Consider the following 7,081-nt stretch of genomic DNA (forward strand, 5'->3'; position numbering starts at 1 on the left):
ATACGATCTCAAAGTGTCATTGATCTCAATTCATATCAGTCAAAAATGAAGTGTTCAATTAAGCAACATATATTTTTCAATGTAAAATGTTTCACCTGCCCTTGCCCAAAATATCACATTTTAGTCTTCAAGGCTGAAATAGTGAAGAGTTATATAAAATAGTCTAATTTTTGCAGCAGGCATCAGTGTCTTCAACATTGACTGTGATGTGGAGATGCCAGCATGGGCTGGGGTGGACACAGCAAGAAGCCTCACAACACCAGGTTAAAATCCAACATGTTTATCGCTTCTCGGCCTTTTGGCTAAGATCAAGTGTAGTAGCCCATGGTCGGCCGCACTTGTTTGAGGTCATTAGGTTACGCATATGAAGCAATTTTTAAAAGCAGCATCTCGGCCTTTTGGCTAAGATGCAAATGAGCTCAAGTCTTGGAGGGAGAACCTCCCCCTCCTCCAATCAGCTTGGCTCATGTAGATCGGGCCCAGGACAGGGTGGTTTGGTCGCTCGCCCTGTCTTGTCAGCCTGGATCGGAAATGTCTCAACTTGTTGAGACTCTGAATTGGATTTGATTTGATTGAATTGGAAAAGCATTAAAAAAAAATCATGAGCTTTTGGAGCACTGCTCCTTCATCTGGTGAGTGTAGGTTTCACAAACTTGGCATATATAGACAAAGACACGGCTGGAATGCAAGTCTTTCCAGGTAATCAAGTCTTTCTTTACAGGTACAGACAGTGCGAGTGGAGAGAGGGATAATCACAGGTTAAAGAGGTGTGAATTGTCTCAAGCCAGGACAGTTAGTTTAACATTGACTGACTTAGTATAAAACCTAGCTGGAAAATAAATGGTGACAATTTTGACATGAGGGACTTAAAGTTGCATTTCGAGAAAGCACATGATGGGCCGAATCTCCCATTCAGGGTCAAAACATTTATTTTCAACTTTGAATGGACAAAAAAAAAATACATTTACCTTCCGCCGATGGTTCTGGGCGATCTTCTGATGGAGGATGCTGCAGGGCTCAGTCAGTACAGGAAACTCCAGAGGGAGAAGTGAAGAGAATCCACATAGAAGCGACACCCCCATTTTACAGCACTAACTGATGTCCCAAACCTAAAGCTTCTTTGAAAAGCTACAGAGGTAAGCTTAGTGGGTCAGGGGGTAGGATGGATAAGGTGGTCGGATGGGTAGATAAGTGAGGTAGGGTGATAGATGGTGAAGTCAGGTCAGGTCGGATGTGGGGGCTGGTGGTGGCAGAGTCGGAGGGTTTGGGGGGAGTAGGGTGGTGAGGTTGGGTTGAGGGGAGTCGGGATACTGGGAGGGTGAGGTGGGAGGGCTGTGGGTAATCGGGTGGGGGGGTTTTTGGGTTGGGTCAGAGGTGAACCCGGAGAGGGGAGGTGGTCAGGGGGGTTAGGTGGTGGGAGCTAATCAGATCAGGTTGGAAGGAAGTTGGGGCATCACGGGAATTTGGAGCTCGGTGGGGGGTAGTAGGAGGATTGAAGGAGAGTTGAGGGGTCATAGGTATGAGTGATGGGGGAGGGGTCAGTTCTGTAGTGGCTTTACCTGGATTCTCTCTATCAGATTTTTCTCCTGACTGACGTGGCAAGCCATTGGTTGCTAGCAGGATCCCCTGGTCCCCCTGAAATCTACTGCTTTTTCCATGTCTCCTCCGTCCCTTTGCCAGGGAAGCTGGTGTGGGATGTTAAACCCGGCGGGAGTGGAAAACCCTAGCCGCGGGAATGGCCTGAAAATCTTGCCCAATGCTTTAATCTAACATTTCCTGGGTAACTATTCAGGTAGGTAAGTCAGAACTGTCCAAAGTCTCTGACCGGGACACAGGGGAAGTCCATGGGAAATACTCCGACTATCTGGAGACTGGAAGATCTGGGCCCATGTATCACATTCTTTGTCAAAATGAAGCTTAACATTCTAAATGTGGGTTAATGTTTGTAAAGAATGTAATGAATGAATATTGTCATCATTATTATGGAAGTATTTCCTTTCTTTAGAAAGACTGGACGCATTGAATTCTTCAATTCAACCCTCTGAACATTGCAGAAAAATGGAATTGTTAGTTATTAAATATGAAAGAGCGGACTTACATTTATATAGTGTCTTTCATGTCCTCAACATGTCCCAAAGTACCTCAAAGCCAATGATGTGTTTATGAAGAGTATTCACTATTGGGATGTTGGGAAATGGGGCAGCAGAAGGTTGGCCCAAAAAAGCAAACCTGCTGGGCACTCAGTGATTGATCAAAGCACTTGGCATCAGGAAGGAGAAGGGATGGCTGCAGAGTGACACACCCATGCCCTTTTTCCCGACCCCACTGACCTTCCCCCAGACAGTGAGTCCCATCCCACGATCCCCATCCCGCCCTCACAAACCTGCGCCCCAGGCTCTTTGCTGATTATAGTCCTCCAGTGGGTACCACCACCCCTCTGGGGCTGTGCCAGGAATGAAGATTTGCTAGCTTCTGATTGGCTGGCAGCTCTTGTGGGTGGAGGGAGGTGGGGGGCGGCGGGGGGGGGGGGGGGGTTGGAGGGTTGGGCAGATTTCTGCTCTTATGGTCCCTGATCCCAGGGAAGGCTCGCCATTGGCCACTTAAGTGCCCGATTGGCATTTAAGTTATGGGCCTTCCCCAAAGGACGTGACACAGAGCTCTTGCCCACTTTACAGATGGTAGGTGAGACTCATCACCTGGATTAAATTTTCCCCAGTCATTTACAATGCAGAAGGATGGCATTCAGCCCATCACATCTATGCCAGCTCTCTGCTGAGCTACCCAGTCAATTCTATTTCTCTCACCCTATCCTTATAGCTCTGCAAGTTACTTTTCTTCAAGTGTCCATCCAATTTCCTTTTGAAATCATAAGAACATAAGAACTAGGACTAGGAGTAGGCCATCTAGCCCCTCGAGCCTTCTCCGCCATTCAATAAGATCATGGCTGATCTTTTAGTGGACTCAGCTCCACTTACCTGCCCGCTCACCATTGCTCTTAATTCCTTTACTGTTCAAAAATTTATCTATCCTTGCCTTAAAAACATTCAATGAGGTAGCCTCAACTGCTTCACTGGAATTCCACAGATTCACAACCTTTTGTGTGAAGAAGTTCCTCCTCAACTCAGTCCTAAATCTGCTTCACCTTATTTTGAGGCTATGCCCACTAGTTCTAATTTCACCCGCCAGTGGAAACAACTTCCCTGCTTCTATCTTATCTATTCACTTCATAATCTTATATGTTTCTATAAGATCTCCCCTCATTCTTCTGAATTCCAATGAGGGTATAGCCCCAGTCTATTCAGTCTCTCCTCATAAGCCAACCCTCTCAACTCCGAAATCAACCTAGTGAATCTCCTCTGCACCCCCTCCAGTGCCAGTATATCCTTTTTCAAGTAAGGAGACCAAAACTGTACACAGTACTCCAGGTGTGGCCTCACCAGCACCTTATACAGCTGCAACATGATCTCGCTGTTTTTAAACTCCGTCCCTCTAGCAATGAAGGACAAAATTCCATTTGCCTTCTTAATTACCTGCTGCACCTGCAAACCAACTCCTTGAGATTCCTGCACAAGGGCACCCAGGTCCCTCTGCACAGCAGCATGCTGCAATTTTTTACCATTTAAATAATAGTCCATTTTGCTGTTATTCCTACCAAAATGGATGACCTCACATTTACCAACATTGTACTCCATCTGCCAGATCCTCGCCCACTCACTTAGACTATCTATATCCCTTTAGACTTTCAGCGTCCTCTGCACACTGCTCTGCCACCCATCTTAGTGTCATCTGCGAATTTTGACACATTACACTTGGTCCCCAACTCCAAATCATCTATGTAAATCGTAAACAATTGCAATCCCAACACTGATCCCTGAGGCACACCACTAATTACTGATCGCCAACCAGAAAAACACCCATTTTACCCCCACTCTTTGCTTTCTGTTAGTTAACCAATCCTCTATCCATGCTAACACATTACCCGTAACACCGTGCACCTTTATCTTATGTAGCAGTCTTTGGAGCGGCACCTTGTCAAATGCCTCCTGGAAATCCAGATAAACCACTTCCACAGGTTCCCCATTGTCCACTGCACATGTAATGTTCTCACAGAATTCCACCAAATTAGTCAAACATGACCTTCCCTTCATGAACCCATGCTGCGTTTTACCAATGGGACAATTTATATCCAGATGTCTCGCTATTTCTTCCTTGATGATAGATTCAAGCATTTTCCCTACTACAGAAGTTAAGCTAACCGGCCTATAGTTACCCGCCTTTTGACTACCTCCTTTTTTAAACAGTGGCGTCACATTTGCTGTTTTCCAATCTGCGGGAACCGCCCCAGAGTCCAGTGAATTTTGGTAAATTACGACTAGTGCATTTGCTATTTCCCCCACCATCTCTTTCAGTACCTTGGGATGCATTCCATCAGGACCAGGAGACTTGTCTACCTTCAGCCCCATTAACTTGCCCAACACTACCTCTTTCGTGATCATGATAGTTTCTAGGTTCTCACCTGCCATAGCCTTCCTGTTATCAATTTTTGGCATGTTATTTGTGGATTGTTTCTGCTTTCACCCCTTCATAGGCAGTGAGTTCCAGGTCATTGCAACTTGAGGAAAAAAATGTTTCATTTTGGCAATAGATTCAAGGTGAGTAAAGATCGATTTCTTTATCAAATGGCTGGTAGAAGTTTAACACTCTTTGCCCACCCTGTTCCCCATGAGGAATCTAAGGATCCAACAATGGCTGCAGCCATCTTGTGCTCCTCCTATCCAGCTACTGCTCCACAGAGCTCATGGAAGAAGCGATGGTATCCAGGTTCATGTGCATCTCCTGTTTCCATTGGGTGGTCTGCTGGAAATGGCTCTTTTTGAGAATCACTAATCTCTCAATGGAGGAAGCCGTGCCTGTGGTATTTGAAAAGAGAAGCTGCAGACCGTAAAGGTATAAAACAAAGTAGAGCTTTTACTGGGGAAGGTGTTGCTCTTGCAGGCCCTTAGATTAGACTGATTGTAAGCCTGGCCCAATTGCTGATGACATCATCAGTATGTCATGTGATCAAATTCTTAAAAGGACCTTGCCCCAGCTAGGGACAAACATGAATATACCACAGACCCTTATGCTACAGCTTCAGCATTTAACACCTTGCGGATTACTCCACAGGTACATCATCGTTCATCTGACGCTGAGCATCGCTGGTTCCTCCCACAGTCCTCCGAGTGTGTGACCTCAACTATCACAGCGTCAGTCAGTTGCTGGGCCACCTCTGTACTATGCTCACTAGATAGTGACCCCAATCCTAACTGCGCATGCCTACTCGTTGATGTGAGAGTATCTGCACACTGGTCGAGTGTTTGGGGGAATGTTACTCAACACCATCTGAGACCTCCTCCTCATCCCCCACAGGGGTGGAGGGCTGTCACTCAGCTTCAGTGACCTGCTCCTCTAGTCTCTGATTTGCAAGACGATAAGACTAATGTGGACCATAAGCTTTTCAATACGTTCTTCTAACTACTCTTGAAGTCTATGTGAGCAGTGGTGCACACCTCAACACAATATATTGAGCTCACTGGAGAGTCTAATCCCATCATAGAAACATAGAATCTCGAAGTGGGAGTAGGCCATTCAGCCCTTCGAGCCTGCTCCGCCGTTCATCTTGAACATGTCTGATCATCAAATTCAATATCCTGATCCCCCCTTCCTCACATATCCCTTGATCCCTTTAGCCCCAAGAGCTATATCTAATTTCTTCTTGAAATTAGACTACATTTTGGGCTCAACTACATTCTGTGATGTGGAGATGCCGGTGTTGGACTGGGGTGGGCACAATAAGAAGTCTCACAACACCAGGGTAAAGTCCAACAGGTTTATTTGGTAGCATGAGCTTTCGGAGCACTGCCCCTTCATCAGGTGAGTCAAAGTGGCCCAGCAACAGACTGACGCTGTGATTCTACATTCTGTGGTAGTGAATTCCACACATTCACCATCCTCTGGGTGATCCATTAGGCCATTCACTATTATGGGGCTGCACACCAGTCTCGCCTTCCACAATTGCTTTGCTGCCTTCATTCCACCCAGCTCCATTCTTCCACCATAGGCATCAGGGTGGCCATGTTGGGCTCACCTGTATAAGCTCTCTTCCATTGCAAACACATAGTTAGTCACCCGTCGAACAGAGTCATGGCTAAGATGTTGGTGATCGGCCATTGTAATAATACAAGCAAGTCTCCTGAGTGCAGCTAATTAGCACTGTCTGACCAGAGAGACTGACGTACATCTGACAGCCAATCCTGACGCCTAGATATCTCTACTGGCAGAGTGCACACCTTTTCTGCAATCTCTTATTCACTTTCAGTCACATTTAAGGATGCCAGATAAATGGTATGCATTGCACTCCCCTTTCTAGATCCCCTCAGGCCATTGAATCTTTTTCGGCACTACAGCCAGGTATGAGGGACAAGCCCTTTGTGCTCTCAATAAGTCTTCTGCTGATGGCAATGGATTTGGGCAGGAAAGGTGTGGCCATGATGCAGAACCTCCCAGTTTGAGCGAGAGGCTCTTTTCTAGCTGGCCTGTAGCTGCAGCATTATCAGTGATGGCAGGTTTCACCACTGAAAATCTTCCCACATTGTGGAATCACAGGTGCCCCCTGAAACAGGCTCACATTTCCAGTTCTGCTCTTGGGAATGTTGTGCCACTGATAAAATTCCATCCATCCTGTGCTGCTGCTGCTGCCTGGCTTTTAAAATCGGCACCAGCAATTTTATCTCGAGAACCCCTCCTCACCCTGACCCCCACCTTACTGAATGCCTCTCTTAATCAGAGGTTCTGATAAGATTGCATGTCAGAATCTCCCAGCCCTGCCTTTCAGCTTTGGTGGTGGGAATTTCTGCCTTCAGACAAAATTCCAGCTAGCGTGTAACAGTTGGGAAGGAGGAACTCCATACTTAAGAAGGCTCTTAATTGCTTTTCAACTATCAGAATTGGCTTCCCGCCAGACTCAGAGGACTGGGGAAACTGGAAGAGGCCACAATTGCAGCCTGCTCACGCCAGAGCCCACCTCTAATGGGCTGAGGAA

The 7,081-nt window shown here is 46.5% G+C and overlaps 1 non-coding gene across 1 annotated transcript; it reads left to right on the top strand.

Annotated features, from left to right (window-relative positions):
- The first annotated feature begins 282 nt into the window (after positions 1 to 282).
- On the top strand, positions 283 to 475 carry LOC144481780 (U2 spliceosomal RNA). The gene has a single exon (XR_013495774.1). It is a non-coding gene; the product is annotated as a U2 spliceosomal RNA (small nuclear RNA).
- The last annotated feature ends 6,606 nt before the right edge of the window (positions 476 to 7,081 follow it).

Source organism: Mustelus asterias, chromosome 2, assembly GCF_964213995.1.
Source record: "Mustelus asterias chromosome 2, sMusAst1.hap1.1, whole genome shotgun sequence".
Taxonomy (NCBI): domain Eukaryota; kingdom Metazoa; phylum Chordata; class Chondrichthyes; order Carcharhiniformes; family Triakidae; genus Mustelus; species Mustelus asterias.